Source organism: Schistocerca gregaria, chromosome 6, assembly GCF_023897955.1.
Source record: "Schistocerca gregaria isolate iqSchGreg1 chromosome 6, iqSchGreg1.2, whole genome shotgun sequence".
NCBI lineage: Eukaryota > Metazoa > Arthropoda > Insecta > Orthoptera > Acrididae > Schistocerca > Schistocerca gregaria.
The window spans coordinates 538,379,119-538,397,499 of NC_064925.1; positions in this window are offsets into that span (position 1 = coordinate 538,379,119).

Genomic DNA, 18,381 nt, shown 5'->3' on the forward strand with positions numbered 1-18,381 from the left:
GTCTCTAATGACCTCGTTGTCGACGGGACGTTAAACACTAACCACCACCACCACCACACCAACACATACTAAAGTATCATAACACAGTATTATGTTTCAGAGGAATGGTACAATGAATGCAGGAAGTTCCTACGAGTCACACAAATCAACAAAATGGAATCAATGGGATTAAAGCAGTTACTCACAATAATAATGTGATTCGTGTCACAAACACTGGATTTATCAGACAGGCAGAAGTTTCGAGATTAGGTGCAAAACATACCTTCATGCTTTAAGGATGGGCGATATGAACCAATGTACCTTTGCAGCCCACGTTACTCAAGACAACTAGTTAGCGAGAAACACACGGAACAGCTTGAAAATATTACTTTTAGCGCAACAAGAAGCCACGAAAAATCTGTTAGAATAACCAGAAATAGACATACAAAACAGCAGTTACCCTGCCAATATCTTTAATGAGCAGACTCTGGTGGCTATATGGTTCTTTTCTGCAAACTTCGAGGAAGTACTTATCACAAACTGATATAAAAATGTTTCTACATCTTTCTGCCGATTGAATAACAAATTTTATAATACTGTATGTATCTGCAGTAGTCAGTATTAACAATAGCGCTAAATATGAATAGATTTTAATATACTATCAATATCACTGTTTGAATACCACATATGTGTTTCATGTGCTTTCTTGTTCACATTTGTTTCTCTATCGTTTTGTAAATTATGTTTGTAACGAGGTAATTCACAAAATCGTATTTACTTGTCCGTATTTAACACTCTACATTTAACGTAAAATACTTTTTAAATTGAACACAATGGTTTACGCTTCTTTGCTCAAAATGCCATTTCGAATTATTGCATAGCATCATCTTTGCCTCTCCTATATTCTGCAAACTCTTTATTTGTATTCATATGTTGTCAGTGAAAAAATACGATGCATAATGGAAAATCAGTCTGTGAGAAAACGAAAGAACACAGCAACGTATGTGATCTTGGAATTATAAATAGCATTGTGAATATGAGTCGTTGGAAGTTACTTGTATAAACTATCGTTTCAGACGTACGTTTCACGTAAGTTGCTTTCTATCACAAGTCTGCAGGGCGACAATCTTTATTATACGTTTGTAACTGTGAATTATTGTTTATCCTGGGGCAGGTCACCAGTAAACCAGAGCGTCATACTTTTAAGGAAATCATGAAAATCATCTGAGGAAGAATTGTATAAATTCAAGAGCGGTAATGGTACTTTTTTCATGAAGTAGCCTAAACCGAATATGTTGATGGTTGCTGTACCCTGTCAACAAATAGTACTAATTCGCTGAATCACATACTCATGCCGCTGGTGTCGATGTGCAGCATGTCTTTGGAATCTATACTGTGTTCCAACGTTGGATATTACCTCGAATAGTACAATCTACTGACACATAGTAAGTGAAGATTCAGAAAATATATTATCTGTGACACACAACTCCTGTAGCTATTTATTCACATGAAGCAGTGGGTCTATCGACAGGGCATCTCAAATTGAATTCACATTTCCAGATTTTCAGAGGAGGGGTTCCTTAAAGCGGCGTCTAATGAAGTTGCTTGCACGTGAGTATGGCTCAGTTGTGTGACTGGATTCACAATTTCCTGTCAGAAAGGTTATAGTTCATAGTACCTTACGGAAAGTCATCGAATAAAATGGAAATGATATTTGGTGCTCCCTAAGGATGTGTGATAGACCATCTATGTAAATTGAGTTGCATGCACGCACAACAAAAAGACTGCTACACCATTAAGCTTTCAAGCAAAACATACACATATTTTCCCAACCACAGTTCATACACACGAGGCCACTTTTCGCGACAGAAGGCTGCCTGCATAAAGCATCTACATATGATGGGTAAAGCACTGTTTGGGCGTTATGGGTGAGGAGTAGGCTGTATTGAGGAGGGTAAGGGAAAGCAGGTTGCAGTGGGTGAAAGTGTACCGCTGGTCGTGGGATATCGTGGGAATATTCTGGAGACAGGGTACAGCTGCAGGGAGAAATTTGTAGGTTTGGTGGAGGGGTAGGAAGAGGGGAAAATGAGAGAATACTAGTGGCTGTATTGGTGGAATAGAAGGCTGTGTAGAGCTGAAGTAGGAGTATGGAAGGGGATAGCTGGATGAAGAAGAGGGGCTAGCGAAGGTTGAGGTCAGGGATTGCGGCAGTGCAGGATATAATGCAGGGAGAATATCCACTTGCACACTTCAGCAAAGATGGTGTTGGTGGGGAGGATCTGGATCAGACAGACTGTGAAGTAGTCGTTGACGTGGAGCATATTATTTTGACAGTACATCCAGCACTGGGCTGTCCAGGGGTCCCATTGTCACAATCTGTCAGTGGCCATTGGTGCAGAAGAAAGCTTGTGATTTTCATGCCCATGTAGAAAACCGCACAGTGGTTGCAGTTAGTACATCACCTGACTGCTTTGACAAGGAGCCCTGCTTTTGATGGGAAAGGTGATGATACCTGTGCCCAGTTTGGAGTAGGTGGAGGTGGGAGGATGTATGGGATAGGTCTGACATCTAGGACTATTAGAGACATATGAGCCATGAGGATTGGGTTTGGGAGCAGGGGTGGATTAGGCATGGACAAGAATACTGTGTAGGTTCAGTGGGCAGAGAAATATCACTGTGAGGGGTGTGGGGAGAATACTATGTAGGAAATTCCTCTCTCAGGGCATGAAGTAATTGAACCATGGCAGGGGATGTGCTTCATTTGCTGCACTCCTGGGTGTAACTCAGTCACAATAGGTGCACTCCAACCCACAGTGTTATTCAACTGCCCACAGAACATATGCAATATTTGTCCGTCTCTACTCCGCTCTGCTCCCAATCCCTTGTCTCAATGCTCATATGTAGATGCAGGACCTGTCCCATACATCCTGGCATTACCACTTACTTCAGTCCACTCACTGGCATCACCATCCCATCAAAGGCAGGGCTATGTGTCACAGCAGATGTATGATCTACAAACGAAGCTGCAATCCATGTGCTGCATTCTGTGTTAGCTGTCTGTTTGCATTAATGGCCACTGACAAATTGTGGCCAAGAGAAGCTGGACCACACTGTTGCTGAACTTGTTGCCCAACAGAACATGCTTCATTTCAGTGAATACTTCACAGCCTGAACCATCTGGTTCCTTCCTACCAACAGCAGAGTTTCTGAATTGAACAGTTGGAGACCCTCCATGCAATATATCCAATATTCCTGTAACATTCCCCCCTCCCCACCCTCCACAGCCTCGTCTCTCCCCAGCGCCTTTCCTTCACCCATCTATATCCTCCCCCCTCCTGACTACAGAACCTTCTATTTTTCCAACACACCCACAACATTTTTCCCTCTTCTACTTCTCTCCTTTGCTACCTGTTCCCCCGCCTCCCCCCCCCCCCCCACTCAGAACGTGTAGACTGAGCCTCAGCGTCTAGTGGTCCTATCCTGTCCCCAGCATGTCCATGCATGCTCTCACAAGTAGCGCTGCACCTTCCCCCACCCCTACCTGATTCTCTCCCCCCCCCCCTCTCGCCCATTCCGGCTGCTACTCCCATAACGTATAGTTGATGTACGCAGTCTAGCGTCAGCAGTCAGAGACAGTTGCCACGTGCATATGAGTTGTGGTTGTGTGAACCTGTGTGTACTTTCTACTATAAAAGAAGGCCTTTTGGCTGAAAGTTCCAATGTGTGGCGTCTTATTGTTGTGCCTGCCCACGACTTAGTGCCTTCTCTAGAAGGTTAGTAGCAGTCTGTCCATTTTTTTGTACTGTCGTTATTCCATCCCACCATTTTCATTGCAGGCCATCTTAGACTGTCCGTAGATGACGCTGCCAATTACGGTTTAGTGTAGTAATCAGTAATTCAAAACCAATAGCAAGGTGATTTTGAGAAAATATCTGTACTGCGCGAAAAATGTCAGCCAAGCTTAAGTAATGAAAGGTGTTACACCATAAGTCTCACAAATTTAAATGCTGCCAGCTCATCACTTAAACTGGATCGGTCACACATACACTCCTGGAAATTGAAATAAGAACACCGTGAATTCATTGTCCCAGGAAGGGGAAACTTTATTGACACATTCCTGGGGTCAGATACATCACATGATCACACTGACAGAACCACAGGCACATAGACACAAGCAACAGAGCATGCACAATGTCGACACTAGTACAGTGTATATCCACATTTCGCAGCAATTCAGGCTGCTATTCTCCCATGGAGACGATCGTAGAGATGCTGGATGTAGTCCTGTGGAACGGCTTGCCATGCCATTTCCACCTGGCGCCTCAGTTGGACCAGCGTTCGTGCTGGACGTGCAGACCGCGTGAGACGACGCTTCATCCAGTCCCAAACATGCTCAATGGGGGACAGATCCGGATATCTTGCACCTGCACCTTCCGCCGACCACTGGCGACAACATCGATGTACTGTGGAGACCTCACGCCCCACGTGTTGATCAATTCGGCGGTACGTCCACCCGGCCTCCCGCATGCCCACTATACGCCCTCGCTCAAAGTCCGTCAACTGCACATACGGTTCACGTCCACGCTGTCGCGGCATGCTACCAGTGTTAAAGACTGCGATGGAGCTCCGTATGCCACGGCAAACTGGCTGACACTGACGGCGGCGGTGCACAAATGCTGTGCAGCTAGCGCCATTCGACGGCCAACACCGCGGTTCCTGGTGTGTCCGCTGTGCCGTGCGTGTGATCATTGCTTGTACAGCCCTCTCGCAGTGTCCGGAGCAAGTATGGTGGGTCTGACACACCGGTGTCAATGTGTTCTTTTTTCCATTTCCAGGAGTGTATGATGTTGCGGGGAATGTGAATCATCGACTGGTACAGCAGTTAGAAGATGAAACACATTCACTAAAGAGAATGCCTTCATTACTGATGTCCGTCTTCTGCTAGAAAAGTGCTGTGCGGTATGGGATCCTTACGAGATGTGATTGACGGAGGACATCTAAAAAGTTCAAAGACGACAGCTCGTTTTGTATTATCTCGAAATATGGGAGAGACTGTCACGGATAGCCGGCCTTGGTGGACGAGCGGTTCTAGGCGCTACAGTCAGGAACCGCGCGACCGCTACGGTCGCAGGTTCGAATCCTGCTTCGGGCATGGATGTGTGTGATGTCCTTAGGTTAGTTAGGTTTAACTAGTTCTAAGTTCTAGGGGACTGATGACCTCAGAAGTTAAGACCCATAGTCCTCAGAGCCATTTGAACCATTTGAACTGGCAGGGATATGATACGCGAGTTTAGGTGGCATTTATTAAAAGGCAGATATTTTTCCGTGCGGCGAGACCTTTACACGAGAATTTAATCACCAACTTTTTCCTCTGAATGTGAAAGCGTTTTGTTGTGAAAAATGATCATCATAATAAAGTAAGAGAAATCAGCGCTCGTAGGGAAAGATTTAAGTGTACACTTTTTCCACGAGCTGTTGAAGAGTGGAACGGTAGAGCAGTAGTGTGAAATTGATTCGATGAACCCTCTGCCAGGCATTTACGTGTAAGTTGCAGAGTAGTCACGTAGATGTACATCTACATCTACATCTATACTCCGCAAACCACGCAACGGTGTGTGGCGGAGGGCACTTTACGTGCCACTGTCATTACCTCCCTTTACTGTTCCAGTCGCGTATGGTTCGCGGGAAGAACGACTGTCTGGAAGCCTCCGTGCGCCCTCGAATCTCTCTAATTTTCCATTCGTGATCTCCTTGGGAAGTATAAGTAGGGGGAAGAAATATATTCGACACCTCATCCAGAAACGCACCCTCTTGAAACCTGGCGAGCAAGCTACACCGCGATGCAGAGCGCCTCTCTTGCAGAGTCTGCCACTTGAGTTTGCTAAACATCTCCATAACGCTATCACGCTTACCAAATAACCCTGTGACGAAACGCCCCGCTGTTCTTTGGATCTTCTCTATCTCCTCCGTCAACCCGATCTGGTACGGATCCCACACTGAAGAACAATACTCCAGTATAGGACAAACGATTTTTTTGTAAGCCACCTTCTTTGTTGATGGACTACATTTTCTAGGGACTCTCCCAATGAATCTCAACCTGGTACTCGCCTTATCAAACAATTAATTTTATATGATCATTCTACTTCAAATCGTTCCGCACGCATACTCCTAAATATTTCACAGAAGTAACTGCTACCAGTGTTTGTTCCGCTATCATACAATCGTACAATAAAGGATCCTTCTTTCTATGTATTCGCAATACATTACATTTGTCTATGTTAAGGGTCAGTTGCCACTCCCTGCACCAAGTGCTTAACCGCTGCACATCTTCCTGCATTTCGCTACAATTTTCTAATGCTGCAACTTCTCTGTATACTACAGCATCATCCGCGAAAAGCCGCATGGAACTTCCGACACTAACTACTAGGTAATTTTTATATATTGTGAAAAGCAATGGTCTCATAACACTCCCCTGTGGCACGCCAGAGGTTACTCTAACGTCTGTAGACGTCTCTCCATAGATAACAACATGCTGTGTTCTGTTTGCTAAAAACTCTTCAATCCAGCCACACAGCTGGTCTGATATTCCGTAAGCTCTTACTTTGTTCATCAGGCGACAGTGCGGAACTGTATCGAACGCCTTCTGGAAGTCAAGGAAAATAGCATCTACCTGGGAGCCTGTATCTAATATTTTCTGGGTCTCATGAACAAATGAAGCGAGTTGGATCTCACACGATCGCTGTTTCCGGAATCCATGTTGATTCCTACAGAGTAGATTCTGGGTATCCAAAACCGACTTGATATTCGAGCAAAAAACATGTTCTAAAATTCTACAACAGATCGACATCAGAGATATAGGTCTACAGTTTTGCGCATCTGCTCGACGACCCTTCTTGAAGACTGGGACTACCTGTGCACTTTTCCATTCAATTGGAACCTTCCGTTCCTCTAGAGACTTGCGGTACACGGCTGTTAGAAGGGGGGCAAGTTCTTTCGCGTACTCTGTGTAGAATCGAAGTGGTATTCCGTCAGGTCCAGTGGACTTTCCTCTGTTGAATGATTCCGATTGCTTTTCTATTCCATGGACACTTATTTTGATGTCAGCCATATTCTCGTTTGTGCGAGGACTTAGAGAAGGAACTGCAGTGCCGTCTTCCTCTGTGAAACATCTTTGGAAAAAGTTGTATAGTATTTCAACTTTACGCGTGTCATCCTCTGTTTCAATGCCATCATCATCCCGGAGTATCTGGATATACTGTTTCGAGCCACTTACTGGTTTAACGTATGACCAGAACTTCCTAGGATTTTCTGTCAAGTCGGTACATAGAATTTTACTTTCGAATTCACTGTACGCTTCACACATAGCCCTCCTAACGCTAACTTTGACATCGTTTAGCTTCTGCTTGTCTCAGAGGTTTTGGCTGCGTTTAAACTTGGAGTGAAGCTCTTTTTGCTTTCGCAGTAGTTCACTAACTTTGTTGTTGAACCACGGTGGGTTTTTCCCGTCTCTCACAATTTTACTCGGCACGTACCTGTCTAAAACGCATTTTACGATTGCCTTGAGCTTTTTCCAAAAACACTCAGCATTGTCAGTGTCGGAACAGAAATTTTCGTTTTGATCTGTTAGGTAGTCTGAAATCTGCCTTCTATTACTCTTGCTAAACATATAAACCTTCCTCCCTTTTTTATATTCCTATTAACTTCCATATTCAGGGATGCTGCAACGGCCTTATAATCACTGATTCCCTGTTCAGCACTTACAGAGTCGAAAGGTTCGTGTCTGTTTGTTATGAGTAGATCTAAGATGTTATCTCCACGAGTCGGTTCTCTGTTTAATTGTTCGAGGTAATTTTTGGATAGTGCACTCCGTATAATGTCACTCGATGCTCTGTCCCTACCACCCGTCCTAAACATCTCAGTGTCCCAGTCTATGCCTGGTAAACTGAAATCTCCACCTAAGACTATAACATGCTGAGAAAATTTATGTGAAAGGTATTCCAGGTTTTCTCTCAGTTATTCTGCCACTAATGCTTCTGAGTCGGGAGGTCGGTAAAAGGAGCCAATTATTAACCCAGCTCGGTTGTTGAGTGTAATCTCCACCCATACTAATTCACAGGAACTATCCACTTCTACTTCACTACAGGATAAACTACTACTAACAGCGACAAACACACCACCTCCGGTTGCATGCAGTCTATCCTTTCTAAACACCGTCTGTGCATTTGTAAAACTTTCGGCTGAATTTATCTCTGGCTTCAGCCAGCTTTCTGTACCTACAACGATTTCAGCTTCGGTGCTTTCTATCAGCCCTTGAAGTTTCTGTACTTTACCAATGCAGCTTCGACAGTTTACAATTACAATACCTATTGCTGCTTGGTCCCCGCATGTCCTGACTTTGCCCCGCACCCTTTGAGGCTGTTGTCCTTTCTGTTCTTGACCGAGGCCATCTAACCTAAAAACCGCCCAGTCCACGCCACACAACCCCTGCTACCCTTTTAACCGCTTGCTGCGTGTAGTGGACTCCTGACCTATCCAGTGGAACCCGAAAACCCACCACCCTATGGCGCAAGTCGAGGAATTTGCAGCCCACACGGTCGCAGAACCGTCCCAGCCTCTGATTCAGACCCTCCTCTCGGCTCTGTACCAAAGGTCCGCAGTCAGTCCTGTTGACGATGCTGCAGATGGTGAGCTCTGCTTTCATCCCGCTAGCGAGACTGGCAGTCTTCACCAAATCAGATAGCCGCCGGAAGCCAGAGAGGATTTCCTACGATCCATAGAGACACACATAATTGGTGCCGACATTAGCGACCACCTGCAGATGGGTGCACCCTGTACCCTTCATGGCATCCAGAAGGACCCTTTCCATATCTGAAATGACTCCTCCCGGTATGCACACTGAGTGCACATTGGTTTTCTTCCCCTCTCTTGCTGCCATATCCCTAAGGGGGCCCATTAAGCGCCTTACGTTGGAGCTCCCAACTACCAGTAAGCCCACACTCTGCGACCGCCCGGATTTTGCAGACTAAGGGGCAACCTCTGGAACAGGACTAGCAGCCATGTCCGGCCGAAGATCAGTATCAACCTGAAACAGAGCCGGAATCCGGTTCGTCAGACAAACTGGAGATTCCTTCCGTTCAGCCCTCCGGAATGTCTTTCGCCCCCTGCCACACCACGAGACGACCTCCCACTCTACCACAGGTGAGGGATCAGCCTCAATGCGGGCAGTATCCCGGGCAACCACAGTCTTAGTACGATCGGGGGATGCGTGGGACGAGCTGGCCGTCCCCAACAAACCCCTATTCGGACCCCCACAGTGATACCCATTGGCAACAGCCTCAGGCTGTGTGACCGAAGCCAACACTGCCTGAAGCTGGGAGCGAAGGGATGCCAACTCAGCCCTCATCCGAACACAGTAGTTACAGTCCCTATCCATGCTAAAATCAGTTGTGCAAAGAACGTCTGAACTAATCTACAGAGAGCACAAACAATTCGACACAAAATTTAAAGGGTTATTAAAATACAAGACTGCCTAGTAAATGCAGTAATGCTGCTGCTTGCGCACTGCTGTCACACTGCTCGGCGCCGGAAGGAGACTACGCAGCCGGCCGCGGTGGCCGAGCGGTTCTAGGCGCTCAGTGCGGAACCGCGGGACCGCTACGGTCGCAGGTTCGAATCCTGCCTCGGGCATGGATGTGTGTGATGTCTTTAGGTTAGTTAGGTGTAAGTAGTTCTAAGTTCTAGGGGACTGATGACCACAGATGTTAAGTCCCATAGTGCTCAAAGCCATTTGAAACATTTGAAGACTACGCGATTTTACACTATTCAAGAACTAAAACGCGATGCTTCAACTTTTAAATACTATAATACGCCCGAAATTTATGAATTGAACAATGCAAGTACCTAAAACACGCAAAGAAATTAAGAATTAAACTATGTAACAAATAAGTGAGCTAGGAGTATACGACTTGCTGCTGGCAGCTGCTTATCCAACGGCGGCAGGGGGCAGATGTAGATGAGGTGAGCTCTGATGCCTCCGTCTACGCTTCCTGTTCGCCTGAGTGGCCACGTCGTCAAACTCCAAAGGAGGGACGAGTTCTGCAGTGTCTCTCTCGCGCGCCTCCAGAGACGGTGACCAATCGGCTTAAGAGAGGAGCCTGCGAACCTGTAGGGAGCGACAGAGTGACACGCAGCCCTGGAAGCTTGTTAGCGTCTGCTCCGCTTCGCACTTCTCCAGTAAACACGACGCAGCGTCGCATAGGTCGGTGCCATCTCCCTCGTGGTTCCTACGCTGCTGCTGTCAGGGCAGATGTAGCGGAGTCGTCTCGGTGTAGCAGTAGTCATTAAGAAATAGGTCGAGGGACAAAGCAGCGTGGAGCTTCAGTGTGACACACAATCACTTACCAACACGCTGTACCTCCCGTCACTGAAATAGTTACCCCTTGCTGTTTCAACTTTGTCTTGTAGTATGAAACGCTTTCGTCGTTAACTGTAGAGTATGCCGCTCTATTTCTAAATCGAAAATGGTGCAGTCAGCTGTGACAGAAGAACTCATATCCAGATTTAAGGTACAAAATGAAACAGTTTTGATTTTTGTACCACATATGGCTTTCACACACGGCTTGTGTAATGTAAGCTAAACGATGAGGCGTGGTTTTTAAGTAAGTACCGTTTTGAAATTTAAAAAAAACGTGCTAAGATATGTCAATAATTTTATTTTTACATGAAAGCCTGTACCTTAATCTTCGCACTGAAGCCTTTACAGTCTGATTCTTCCTTGTTTGCGTTGTGTACTGAGTGTTTAAGATGCCTCCGATAATCGTGAGTCCCGCCAACTGTGAAGCACTTAGTGCTAAAGGCCTAAAAGCGAGCGGTATTCATCGTGAGATCTGTTAAGTTTGTGGAGAAAACATTATGAGTGAGGGAGTGATAAGAAAGCGGGTTTGAGCATTTAAAGATGGCTGCACAAATGTGCATGATGAACAACGGAGTGGGCGTCCTTCGGTCCTTAATGAAAGTTTGGTGCAGGAAGTGGACAATAATGTGAGAGAAAACAGACGCTTTACGATTTACTCCTTGCGGGGTGACTTTCCTACTGTTTCTTGTAGTGTTTTGTATAGCATTGTAACCGAACACTTGAATTGCCGAAAATTGTGCGCACGTTGGGTACCGAAAATGTTGACGGATGTGCACAAAACCGAACGTTTAGACAGTGCATTGACTTTTCTTGAGCGATACGACAACTACAGTGATGCTTTCTTAATCCAAGTTGTTACGGGCCATGAAACATGGATCGCCTACATCACACCAGGATCAAAGCAACATGGAAGTTGAGCAAGGCCATTGTTTTGCTGCAAGACAACGCCCGTCCGCATGTGGCGAATCAGACCAAAGATCTCATCACATATTTTCGAAGGGAAACTCTAGATCATCCTCCGATCTTGAAATCCAGTGACTACCATCTGTTCCTGCACTTGAAGAAAAACCTGTCAGTCAGCGCCTTCAAGACGATGACGAAGTAAAAACAGTGGTAATGAAGCGGTTAGTTAGTTACGTGTTCCATTGATCAATAGCACGGAAAAACCGTTATGATGTGGAACGTGTCAAATACACAAGAAATGCGCACAGGAAACGAGTTTTTTTCAACAAGTTAACAAGTCAGGCGGCAGACTTCTATGAGGAGGGTATTCGAAAACTGGTACAGCGTTGTGACAAGTACCTCAATACTGACGGAAATTATGTAGAAAAATAGATTTAGGTACAGGCTTTCATGTAAAAATAAAATTATTGAGATATCTTATGGCGTCTTTTTTTTAATTTCAGAATGGAACTTACTTAAAACACACGCCTCGTACAACAATAAAAACATATCGAGAGATGTCACAAGGGATACGATATCGGGCGAAATCTATCTGTACTTCTCTCATGAGCAGCATTGCAATAAAAATATCTTAGTCATGAAAGCATCTGTAGGTATACAAACGGTAAACTAACCACTCTATTTCTTTTTACTACGTGTTACAATATACAAGACTTTGAAAGATTTTAAAAATTTGGAATTTAAAATTCTAAATTACATAAAGGAATAGATTTCCAGAAAAACAGCTGAATGTACTCAATGGTAAATGAGTTAAGTCTTACATTTTTCCTAAATTTTCCATTCTACTACCATAAAGTTGCTCAAAAACAATGTTCTCTTCAATCGTTTCACCGATAATCTGTTACATGACTTTGGCAACGAGCTGTCTGGCCTTGAAAATGAAATCTCGGAGGGCACTGACTCGGTGGCTAGGGAAGGCTTTCACGACCGTGTGTCATGGCTGCTAATGGGGACTTCCGGGCAACTTCGATTCCTGATGTTTCGCCCAGAGCTGCGCTGTGCGAAACGTCAGGAACAGGAAAGTTTCTTCGACTGCCGGCATAGCGCCAAGAAACCTCATCAGCAACGTGGTGACAAACTTATAAAACTGGGCAATTAAACTTTCAAGTCTTCTCATTTTCTAAAGGACTAGTCCACAGTACTGACACAAGACATGTTGCCAAACAAATGCTTAGTCTTTCGTTTTATCAACCAGAAGAGATTCGAAAGAGGTGACTGCTTTATCTTTTTTCTACTGTTTGTTGCTTGCTAATGTCTAACAATGAAATCCGCAAGTCACAAACCGATTCACTTTTGCCAGGCGCCACTCTGTCTACTGATTCAGTCATTCTTGCACTCACTCTGCTGTGAACAGCAATACGCAAACAAACAAGAACGTCGAATCGTGAATAGAAAGGGTTGCTGGATGAACAAACTGCGAGCGAGACGTTGTCAAGGTTCCAGAAGCATCGCCAATCTTTGCGTACACTCGGTCTATCGCTCTCACCAAATCGGTAATACAACTGTTGGCCAGTTAGCGGTGGCGCCATCAACTGTTGAGTGTTGTAACAGTGTCATGTATCCAGAAGTTTAGGTAAATAGTAAAAATGTAATATTTCATTATCAGGATGATTTTGTACGACAGCTGCTATAATGTACCGATTTGAGCAAAAGTGTCAATTGGAAAGTACGGGGTTTCGGTATCGATACCAAGATAGATACTTTTTCCAAGTCCTTAGTTGTCTGAGCTTAACATTTCCTCTCCTCCCCCCCCCCCCCCATTAAAACAGGAGATACCCCTGAAAAGGCTGTGATGCACCGGTCAATAATTTCTGAATAACTGTTTTACCAGATCAGCAGGATAACGGAGACGTGATTTGAATAAATGCTCTTAGTATCAGAACATTGTTGATTAATACCCTAAGTAAAGCGCGCTTATAAATCTTTCCTATTATTAATATTTTATTTATTTTTCATCTGGATGATTGAGCTCACATAGCTGCTTGTTCTGTGACGGTCTATCGTACAAGGCTCCATATGAATGCTTAGATTACACTTGACCATCATTTCATTGGTAACTGTACTATTTAAAACATTTGTCGTCTCATCAAATGACCAATAATGATTCACCGCTGAAAACATACGCTCAGCTGCTGCATTCGACCCCAGGATTCACAGAGCAAGTTCTGAAATTTTTGGTACTATTTAAACTTTTACACATTTTTGTTTTAACACACTGCATTTTCCAAACTATCTGGTATACACTCCTTTCTTGGAATTATTCCAGTAATTAAATTTTTCAGCTACAATCGTTTTGACAATACAGTATTCATCTAACAGTCCTTCTTACTTTCTAGGGTTGCCAACTTAAGCCAAAACCAGACAACTCGAAAATGTATTGTTATTATTATTACTATTATTATTCACAACACCTTACACCATACATACATTGTAGCTGCTACAGCAGGAAACATGCATTTATTTATACGACCTCGCCGTTATTACTGCGAATATAGCCATTTATATGTGTCTCTACTTCCTTTGCTAGTTATACTTTTATGCTTTGAAATTATATTTGTTTTCTGTCTTCACAGCTTTAACAAGTTCTTTCCCGTTGTCGGATTTGACACATTTAGCGGATTTCATACGGTAGTTAAAATTCACAAATAGTCCGGCTTTCACCATTTCCACCTTCCACTTTCGGTCTGTTTCTTTCATTGATTCCAGATATTTATCATCACACGGAAAATCCGCCCTGTAAGCGCATAGGACCGAGGCAGTGCTAGCTCGTGTGAAACAACTTTCAGAAAATTATGTGCTTCGCTTCTCTTTTAAAATGTCACGCATTTGTTTGAAATGTTTGAGTCTGGCAATTTCTTAACGGACAGGAAGACGTCATCCACTGCACTTATTTCAGAAAATAGTTCGTCACGGTTTATATTTCTGTTGAAATAATCTATAAGTTTCATTGTGATCTTCATTTTAAGGGGTTCTTCAAGATTTAACTGAAATATAAGGTTGAAAGTTGAATGTTCACTGAAGTAAAACCGTTTTTACAGATGTTACTGACAGTACGGGTAATGTAACGGACGATGATAAACAGAAGGCCGAAATTCTAAACCTAGCATTCAGAAACTCGTTTACGGTAGAAGACTGCAGCACCATTCCCCTTTTCAATTATTAGGAAAAACTCTAGCATGGTGGACATAGTGTTTAGTATATCTGGGATTGTAAAACATTTAAGATCCTTAGACTTTATGAAGACATCTGGCCTAGACGGTATCCCCGTAAGATTTTATGTTGACTATGCTACAAATGTAGCACCATTCTTATCCGTCACTATCAGAGATCACTGGAACAGCGGGAAGTTCCATGGGAGTGTAAGAAAGCCCGGGTCATAGCAATCTATCAAAAGGGTAGAAAATCGGATGCACCTAATTACCGGCCAATTTCACTGACATCGATTTGTTGTAGAATCATGGAACATATTTTGTTTTCAGTCATAATGACCTTTCTAGACTCTGAGAACCTCATCTGCCAATACCAGCAGGGTTTTTGGAAACAGCGGTCATGCGAGACACAGCTGGCTCTTTTTGTGCATGATGTATAACAGGCTCTAGATATCGGCTCCCAGGTTGATGTCATATTTCTCGACGTTCGAAAGGCGTACGACTGAGTTCCGCACTGTCGTTTGCTCCAAAAAGTATGCGCTTACGTCTATCCGATGACATATGCGAATGGATGGAAAAGCGTTCTGACAGACAGAGAGCAGTCTGGGGTGACTTCAACAGAAACAAACGTAACTTCAGGTGTGCCCCAGGGAAGCATAATAAGTGCGCTGCTTTTTACGATTTACATAATCGATCTGGTTGATGGTATTGACAGCGGCATTAAGTTGTTTGCCGATGATGCTGTAGTCTACATGAAAGTAGCTATCGCACGAAAGTTGTGAACAAATCAGTGAGGATTTGAAGAAAATAAATGCGTGGTGTAAATGAGTGGCAGTTATCTCTCAATATTAGTAAGTGTAACCTACTGCGTATAACACGGCGAAAATCCCCATTAATGTACGAGTACAAAATAAATTCCCAGTCTTTGCAAGCGGTAGGATCCGCAAGTATCTGAGTGTGACTATTCGAAATGATCTCAAATGGAATGATTAGATTACACAAGCAACGGGCAAGACGAACTCTAGATTACGGTTTACTGGTAGAATCCTGAAGCAATGCAGTCCTTCAACAAAGGAAATTGCTTACAATCCGTTAATTCGTCCAGTCTTAGAGTATTGTTCGTCTGTATGGGACACTTACCAGTTGGGTCTCATTCAAGGGACTGAGAAGGTCCAAAGAAGAGCAGCAGGATTCGTGACTGGTACATTTAGCCATCGCGAGATCTTTACAAATCTCATAGAAAGTTTGAAGTGGGGCACACTTGCAGATAGACAGCGCGCTAAACGGATGGTGCTACTCACAAAATTATTCTACACAGAGTACGCGAAAGAACTTGCCCCCCTTCTAACAGCCGTGTACCGCAAGTCTCTAGAGGAACGGAAAGTTCCAAATGATTCGAAAAGAACACAGGCAGTCCCAGTCTTCAAGAAGGGTCGTCGAGCAGATGCGCAAAACTATAGACCTATATCTCTGACGTCGATCTGTTGTAGAATTTTAGAACATGTTTTTTGCTCGAGTATCATGTCGTTTTAGGAAAACCAAAATATACTCTGTAGGAATTAACATGGATTCCGGAAACAGCGTTCGTGTGAGACCCAATTCGCTTTATTTGTTCATGAGACCCAGAAAATATTAGATACAGGCTCCCAGGTAGATGCTAGTTTACTTGATTTCGTAAACAGTTGTCCATACAATAAGCAACTACTTGTTATCCTGGAAGACCAGTCTTAATGATGCTGTCTTAAGCTCTTTGGGTATTGAAGTTGATGTTTCGTCAGCGTCTTTGTAAAAATCTGTTCCCATTTCTTGGTCCAAGTGCCGAATAGCAAAAGGAAAAAAAAACCTAACATTTCCTTTATTTGAAACATCACATGCAATTGAGAATAGTGTTGTACCAACTTTTTTTCAGAATTTTTTGCAGAAAATGTAGAGCCAATACATTCTCAGCTATAGTTTCGGCTTTAATCCATCCACAGTGAATTTGGATGATAGTTTCGAATCTTGAAACAAAATGTGAGATAGGGGAGCATTTTCACAGTCTTGTAAAAGGTAACTATGGTGATGGTTCACTCCATGATATGTTAATATTTGTTCAGTTGATGACATTTACTCTTTCTGACTAGTTCCCGCTGGCACGAAGTACTTTTGAACAGCGCAGTTCCGTAACACATCCTGCATCATATCAATATGAATCTTGGTACTGGTATAATGCTTTACCACTTTCACTGGAGTCGTCCTTCATGGTAGAACGTACAAACGTACACGGCATGTTTTACAATATCCGGTACATTCATCTTGTTTAGAAAGCCACCCCGAAAAGTCTGTTTCTTCTAGCCGTTTTTCATGGAGATGACACTCACGGCGCTGTGTTTTATCCCTCTGCATTTGAGAAGCTCACTATAATATGATGTTATATACGTACACGTATCACTCAGCCACTACGATTCCGTTCAGTTTTAAACTAAAGCCATGCAGTGTGCTTTTCGTCTAATACAGCCACGACGAATTACTTTCTACTTCATTCGGCCGCGCGCAACAATGGGTATACTTGGTGCATTCATTTGCACGACAGCAGTATTCCTTTCAAGTTTAGTAGGTCTTTATTGCAAGCACCGATAATGAAAATAAATTGCGACATTGTCACAGCTTGTTTTGTTTGTTGTTTTTGTCGCTATATAATATAACAGTACAGAAGGAGAAGCAGACGTAAACTGATACTGTAACTCTTACTTTATTTTCCACGTGGAAGTGACATGCAGCTGTGATAAGAAAATACAAGCTATTACTGGCCTATCTTTCATAGTTCGTTCTTATTGGAGCCGTCTTCATATCACTGGACGACAGAGGTAGACAGTGGACAATGCGACGTAATTAAAATACAAAGCCTCTTTGACCTCTTGTCGAACTTACACTAAAATCCATTGGAATTCGTTGCAAGAAATCCACAATGCTCCCAACTTGTGACAAACTCATACAAAATATTGAAACCATAGAATAATTAAATTGAAAAGTTTAGCTGACTCCACCTTCGTTATTTGGTTGGTGTAAAGAATTAAAAAAAAATTGGAATTGTTAAATATAAATTAAGCCTAATTTAAGTTTTTTATTAAAAAACAGGACTTTCCGGTTTTAGATGGGACAGGTGGCAATTCTCATAATTTCTGAACCAATGGTATATTCAATTCCATATCACTCCGTTCTAGTTCCTTTCTCAAAATGGTCCAACAAAGTGAATTACACCCTGAAAACTGGTTCACACCTGAAACCACATACACGGTATTTATAAATGAGTATCGGGCTTTTAACGCTTTATAATATTTATTATATTAAACTTACAGTTATAAATGATATGTCAAATGAAAGAGCATCTCAAACACTTTTACTAAGAACCTTATAAATGTTCAATGTGAGCACCATTTGTCACATGGCACAGATCATGTCTGTTGCCGAGTTCTTCCCAAACGTTGATAATTATAGCAACAGCTGCTTCAATCAAGTTTCTCAATTCAGGGAGGTCTGCTGGTAGCGGAGGCACGTACGCTCGATCGTTGATGAAGCCCCGAAGCAACCATGCAAAGCAAGCCCTTTCAACGTTTGGGAGGAACTCGGCTATAGACTTGATGTATGCCGTGTCAAAAAGGTGCTCACATTCAACATTTATAAGGTTCCTAGTAAAACTTTGAGTTGCTATTTATCTGACATATCATTTATAACTGGATGTTTGATATAATAAATATTATAAAGCGTTTAAACCCCCACAATCATTTATAAACACCCTGTATAATGGACGGTCAAACAGTTTCCGTCCGATGCATTGCTGCAGCGTATATACAAAGTAGCGCGATTCTGATGCGGGTACATAAGCACCGACAAGCA